The following is a 7,500-nucleotide window of genomic DNA, read 5'->3' on the forward strand; positions in this document are numbered from 1 at the left end:
GATACTAACTCTTGGATCAAACCAATTGAGTCAAAATTGTTAAAGCTGTTCTAATAGAAATAAAAAGCATTTCTTTCCTCCTTACCAAATGAATTGTTTACTATAACACGCACACACTCTTTCTTTATCTCAACTTTCCTTGAGAGAGAGAGAGAGAGAGAGAGAGAGAGAGAGAGAGAGAGAGAGAGAGAGCCTTTTCTAGTCTCACACAAAAACACGCGTTCACATCTCAAGCCATATTACTTGTCATGTACATACGCGCACACAAACATACGCGCGCACGTCCACACACGCACATATATTCACGTTCGCGTACACACACACACGCTAACGTACGCACATGTACGCACACATGGACAACGTCACTTCCCTTTCAAAGGAAATCCACACATGCGCAAAAGACCACTGGAAACATTTATAAAAGAAAGAGACAAACTGTTTCCAGCCCCTTTTCGGACCAGCTTTCGAACTGGGCGGTCTACGGACCGACAGCGTGCCTTTTCGGCAGGCGCGCGCACTTGCTACTATGTGGGACAAAAAGCTAACAGACCGTATATACACTTTATACGCTTTCTCTCTCCATGAACTGGATTGACATTCTCACTCTTTCTCTCTATATATATACAACTTGTCCCTGAGAATACCTTCGCGTAGCTGACTGCTAACATGGCGCGCAGTTTAACTGATGTCAACCCTCTATCCTTTTCTTTGTCTACTCGCTGGACTATCATTCCCATTTTACACTACATTACTCACTTCTCTTCCCACGTGCGAACAAACGATAGTGACCCGAACGTGAGATGAACACACATTTCCTTTTTCCTTCTATACTACCAGTCCCGCAACAAACGATGGTTACACCCGCACGGACATGAACATGTGTTATATCTAAAACATTCATTCTTTCAACAGTAAATAAACGACACGTTTATCTTATCCAGAAACTGAGTTTTTGTTTCCTTCATTCCATTCATTTCATTATTTTGTTTTGTAACGGGATTAGGATTTATATATCCTAGTTCTCTACAAGAGAGAGAGAGAGAGAGAGAGAGAGAGAGACAGAGAGAGAGAGAGAGAGAGAGAGAGAGAGAGAGGAAGAGAGGGAGAGAGAGTTTCATCTCAATCACTTTCTCTTTTATATTCTTCTTCACTATTTCTTTCTACACTGTGATTAGATATATTTTTCTTATTTTTAGTCACGTGCAAGCGACTCTATAAGTCATTCCGTCGGTCGGTCGGTCAGTCTGTTGTTAATAGATGTTGTTCTTAGAGGTCTGTTGTTAATAGATGTTGTTCTTAGCTTTTTAAGCTTTTCTTTGCTTTTTGGTCAAGACCAAAGTGTAGTATCTGTTCAGGCAGATACTACAAACAAAGACCATATGTGGGGTTGCCCCCCACATATAAGACCTTGGTCAATGTAGGGGCAACCCTTCCTACCAATTGTCACTACCCAGCTCCCCTACTCCCCGGGGAGTTGGTCCCCATTTCCCCATTCACTCCTCACATTAAAAATAGGCCTTGTGCCTAATTTGCTCGGTGGGGGGGGGAGCAAATAAATACCCTTTTCTTGGCCTTTTGGCCAAGATCAAAGTATAGTATCTGTTCTTACTACATGCTGTACTTATTATGATATAAAGTGGGGGATCACTTTTCTGTATTAATTTAATGTAAAATGATCACCCACTTTACAACCAGTCAGTCTCAAAGTCATTCTCCAGATCATTCAAGTTTTTTTTGAAGGATTCTAGTTATTTTTTTAAGGCATGCGCAGCTTCCTCCCGGTGTGGTGGGTCCTCGACTAGAGTAGAAAATCAATAGATTTGGATTAAAAATTGGCAATTTCACCAATATCGATGACAATAAAAGTAATGGAAATGTGAAACATTCGTTGATCCTCATTCAAGCCAGGGTAACGTCAGATCTTCCTGCTAGTATTTATATACACACGCATATTATATACTGCACTGTATATATATATATATATGTGTTAGTCACTCAATAGCATGTATTGAGTGAGTTTCTAACTGTATTTTGTATAATTTTTTAGTTTGAACTCATTTCTCCAAGCTTAACGTATTCAACAGAGTCCTCGTCGCCATTTGTCTTTTTCAAATATATCGATAAACACTGTATGTTTTTCGGACCGAATAAACATTCTACATTAAATAAAAACACTAAAAACTTACCCAGTAAGATAGAAAAGTAACTTTTCTTGCCTTTGATAAGATTTATTTGTTATCTATTTGTATTTTTGACAACTTTTCGAATAAAACAAACCCAGATATATGCATATACATATACATTATATATATATATATTGTTACGACCCAGAATGTCTAGGGGTGAAAGTCGTAACACAAAATATAAAAAAATTATTTAAAAGAAATTAGTTTTCCCGGGTTTTTAGGTACGGGAGAGATATATCCATTTTCTCGAAAGACATTTATAAACACAAGACAGGAAAAACACATCCAAGTAACAATACCGAGGCCAATGGAAAAATTAACACAATTTTATTTACATATATAAAAATATATTGTAACGAAAGTAAAAGAGAATGTGTAACTGGATGAACAAACTTGAAATAGATTCGAGAGAGAATTTCCGCGCAAAAGAAATAAACAGTTCACACCCTGTCGTCTGCTTTTAACTCCAAAATGGAAGGATATCCTTTTTGTGTTTTTCTTTTTGTAGTTGCTTTCATATATGAGAGAGAGATATAGAGAGAGAAAAATAAACAATCGACTCACTCAGCGCCGGGTTTTTAATATTTCTGTCGCATTCCTTTCTTTTGAAACAATTTCATTCCTTCGTCCATTGGATACATCGTCATTCCTCATTATCGACTTTTTTCGTTTTCTCTGTCGTCAAAATATATCGTTCATTTCTTCGCCGTCGTCAGCACCACAAACGCCGTCACCATCGCCAACAATGTCGCTTCCCTGACCCTCCTCCTCGGCTGCTATATCGTAACTGTCTCGCCACCCTGCGCCGCTCCTTTCCCTCTCTCTAATGGTATACCTTTCTCTCTCTCTTTGGCGCCCCCTCTCTCACTGTATGTACCTGCATCTCTCTCGCGTCACTCGCTCAATAACACACGAGGCGGATGCCTGCAGCTTTCCCTCTCTCTAGTTTCATATCTTCTCTCTCCCCCTCTCTCTTTCTTTACAGTTTATAGGCGTCCCCTCGCTGTATTTTCATATGTTCTCTCTCTCTCTTTTTCTTTTTCCGGATGTTTACAAATTCACTGAGATCAGACGACAATATAAAGCGCGATAAAACAGAATTTTCTCTCTCGACCCTTTTTTTTTATAATATTAAAAGTAATTATTGTCTCAAATTATATATTTTTTTCACATATTTGTAACAATATATATATATATTATATATATATTATATTATATATATTATATATATGTATACATAATATATACATACATATAATATATATATAACATAATATAATATAATATATATATGTGTATAGTAAAACAATATATATATATATATATATATATATATATATATATATATATGCCCGGTCGAAACATATTGCCGGGCGGATTAGACACATAATAATACTGAAGATATCCCGAACATCCTAACTTGTTTCGAAAAGAGAACACATGTTAGATTTAAGGAAACTTAAAACACATCTTGTTTCATGAAAATCAAACGCTAATCAACTCTCATAGCTAACTGAATAAGCTTACTGTTTTCACCTATTAATAAATTAAATTAAATTAAATATAAATTTGATTAAAAATAAATTGAATAAATTAACTTTAAATAATATTTTTGAATAGAACAATTAAAACGATTCTATGACAAACAATTAAACAAGGGTCAATTCTCAACTTTAACCTCTTGGCAGCCAAATTTTCGCCCAAAAACCGATTTAAAATCTTGCTGCATGCCTGAATACCCTTTATATAAAATTTCAAATGTTTAGACCCAAAATTTACTGAATAGTTTACTAGAGACCGCAAAGGTAAAATCTTTTGAACTTTGACCCCTTGGTAGCCAAATTTTCGGCCAAAAACCAATTAAAATGCTTGCTCAATGTCTGAATACAATTTTCAAAGGTCAAATCATTGAACTTTGACCCGTTGACAGCCAAATTTCTGGCCGAAAACCAATTAAAAAGATTTTCCGAAATCTCAGTACCCCTTATGGCAAATCTGGAGTCTGTAGACTGAAAATTGACAAAGTAATTATTTGGTAGGGAAATGTACACAGACAGACACATTAACACACAGACAATGTCACACACGCACACACACACACACACACACACACACACACACACACACACACACACACACACACACACACACACACACACACACACACACACAAACTTAATTGTTAAAAGTCGTACATATGCCAGGCCAGTCGTATAACGTCAGACAACAGATAATGTGGGTGTAATCCTTGCCAAAGTCAAGCCATGCTGACAACAGCAAGTTAGCAAGAAACGCGCATCCACAGATAACCTATGTATGTAAAACAATTATAAATATATATAAAATGAAATATTTTATATCCAATTATTAAAGTGTTGTCCATATTTGAGGGCATTTTATTCTCTTCTTCATGGGGCAAAAATGTATTTGTTTGAAAGCAATATATTAAACAATGTACACAGACAGACACACTAACACACAGACAATGTCTCTCTCTCTCACACACACACACACACACACACACACACACACACACACACACACACACACACACACAACACACAACACACAACACACACACACATAATTGTTAAAAGTCGTACATATACGTGATCGGAAAAACCAGATAAAACCAAAAACAAAAAAAACAACAAAAACAACAACAAAAAAAAAAAACATTTAACGTTTATTAAGAGACGTTTACGTTATATTAGAAACACAGACATGGCTTTTTTTAAGAAAATTTTTGAGACTATGTGGACAACGAATGTAAAATAGTGATTTGAATTGTAAATAAGAAATGTACTGAACCTCATATGATATTTTGAATGCCGGGATTGCGCAATGGAAAAAGTAAATGAAAACGTCTAAAATGTAAAAACAAAAAACAAAACTAAAATAAAATAAAATAAAAAATAAAAACGTTTAAAATAAAACAAAACAATACAAACAACAAGAAGAGCAACAAGAACAAAATCTTATATATTCACATATGGACGTCTTCCCCGTGGAGATTGGACGGACGTATATTCTACGTGATCAAAACCAGAATCTGGAATTGTCTCAATTCTAATTTATGATCGATTACGTGGGGAACGAGAGGAGTAAATCACGCGCTACAGTCAATTATCTCACTTGGAGATAACTCTTATTATTCTTCTTTTCATTTATTTATTTATTTATTTATTTATTTTACTCAGGAGTGACCAATTATGAAGGCCCGAAGGCCACTCGAGGATAAGGGATAATAAACGCAAGGTGGTAGCGTAGTAATCGTTAATGGTGTAAATTGGGTAGAATTTGATTATTTATGGGGACGGCCCAACAACAAGAACTTGTTTACATTGGATTTGAAGGGTACCATGTTGTATTCAACCGGGAAGCAAGTTAGCGGAACAGTGTTCCACATGCAGGAAGTTCTGGGAAAGAAGCTTTGTTAATAGAATCTTCCTTTAGATTTAGGCACAAATAGAGAATGGAGGAAATCGTTTATAGTGCTTGTAGCTAGTCGAGTGTTTTTTTGTAAAAGTTTGGCAAGGACGGATCATAGATTGGAGATTTGGAGATATGACGAGCACCTGGCATGAAAATAACGATAGAGCAAAAACAGACTCACATCTCTTCTGTGGGAAAGAGGTTGCAGGAAAGAGAAAAGGGCATCATCACCTACTAGGTTTTGAAGCCGATTTTGAACTATCAAAGCTAGATAGGGCGCGCCGAGCAGCTCCTTCCCAGATGTGGCAACAGTACTCCATTTTAGGATATATTTGGCTCTTATACAGATAGAGGATTGCATCGGCAGTGAGATACCTACTGGAGCGGTAGAGTGATCCAACCATTTTCCAGCGATCTTGGCAACAGATTTGATGTATACGTTCCATTTCTGATCAGGAGTGAAGGTCAGTTCCAGAAGCTTGTCTAGATATGGAGCAACCATAAGACAAGAGCCATTCATTTGACAACAGATTTTTTATTTTATTCATTCATTTTTTTTTGTGTGTGTGATACAAAATAATTATTTTATAAGGTTCATATCGATTTTCATGGGATTCAATTTTCAAAGTCAAATTAAGTTCAAATATTCATAACTGAACCCAGATAAACTTCTAGATCAACTGCATAGTTCAACTGATCCGAGGAAGATTTTTTTTTTACACAGTGATCACCACTTATCAAGGCCCGGAAGCCACTCAGGGATAAGGGTTATTGCAAGTACATTACGTTAGTGTGGAGATTTGATGAAGCGTTTACTTAAGGGGGCGGTTCATTAGGAATTTGTTAAAGTTGGACTTGAAGACATCCAAGTTATAGTCCGGTGGGAAGCAGGCAGACGGAACAGAGTTCCACAGGCGTGCAGTTCTAAGAAAGAAGCTTTGTTCATGGAATCCGCGTTTTGATATAGGCACAGATATAGAGTGGGGGAAAATTTTCACAGTGGATTCAGCTAGACGGGTGTTTTTCGTGAAAGATTGGCAAGGGGGGGGGGCAGAGATTGGAGCTCAGACGAGCACCTGCCATGGAAATAACGATAAAACAAGGATAGGCTCGCAACGTCTCTTCTGTGGGAGAGAGGTTGCAGGGTAGAGAAAAGGGCATCTCCCACTAAGCCACGAAGTCTATTTTGTACTATGTCAAGGCAGGATAGGCTGTTTTTAGCAGCTCCTGCCCAGATATGGCAACAGTATTCCATCCTTGGACGTACTTGGCTTTTATACAGATAGAGAATTGCATCAGTAGTGAGATATCTTCTGGAGCGGTAGAAGGATCCCACCATCCTTCCAGCGACCTTGGCAACAGACTTGATGTACGTGTTCCATTTCAGATCAGGAGTAAAGGTCAAACCCAGAAGCTTGTCAAAACACGGGGCCTCACCCAGATGAGAGCCATCCATCACAATTGATGCCAGATGGGGATCAGAGCGCTGATGATGTAAGGATAGGAGTTTGGTTTTAGATGCATTAAACGTAACCAGCCACCTCTTCCCCCACTGAACCACGCGCTCGAGATCAGAGGAGAGAAAATCAGAGAGAATTTTGTCATTGATGGTTGAGAAGCAATACCAGAATAAAGGATAGTGTCTTTAGCATAAATGTTAATTTTCTGAATAATATTCCCTGGAAGGTCATTTATATATATATATATATATATATATATATATATATATAACAGCGTTGGACCTAGAATAGAGCCCCGAAGAACACCGGTATTGATAGGGAAAGAAAATAAAGAGACACTATCCAGAGTTACATTTTGCATAAGTACCCAATTATGGACCAGGATAAGTGAGGTTATACCCTTGTTTTACTATAAGGAC

The 7,500-nt window shown here is 37.3% G+C and overlaps 1 protein-coding gene and 1 pseudogene across 12 annotated transcripts in view; one reads left to right on the forward strand and one right to left on the reverse strand.

Moving 5' to 3' along the window:
- LOC145285913 (uncharacterized) overlaps positions 1-7,500 on the reverse strand; it is a 107,469-nt gene that overhangs the window by 46,140 nt on the left and 53,829 nt on the right. The window lies entirely within an intron of this gene.
- Positions 1,559-1,685, forward strand: LOC145286677 (U2 spliceosomal RNA; annotated as a pseudogene).

This window comes from Euprymna scolopes, chromosome 10, assembly GCF_053919585.1.
Source record: "Euprymna scolopes isolate OS-2025 chromosome 10, ASM5391958v1, whole genome shotgun sequence".
NCBI classification, from domain to species: Eukaryota; Metazoa; Mollusca; class Cephalopoda; order Sepiida; family Sepiolidae; genus Euprymna; species Euprymna scolopes.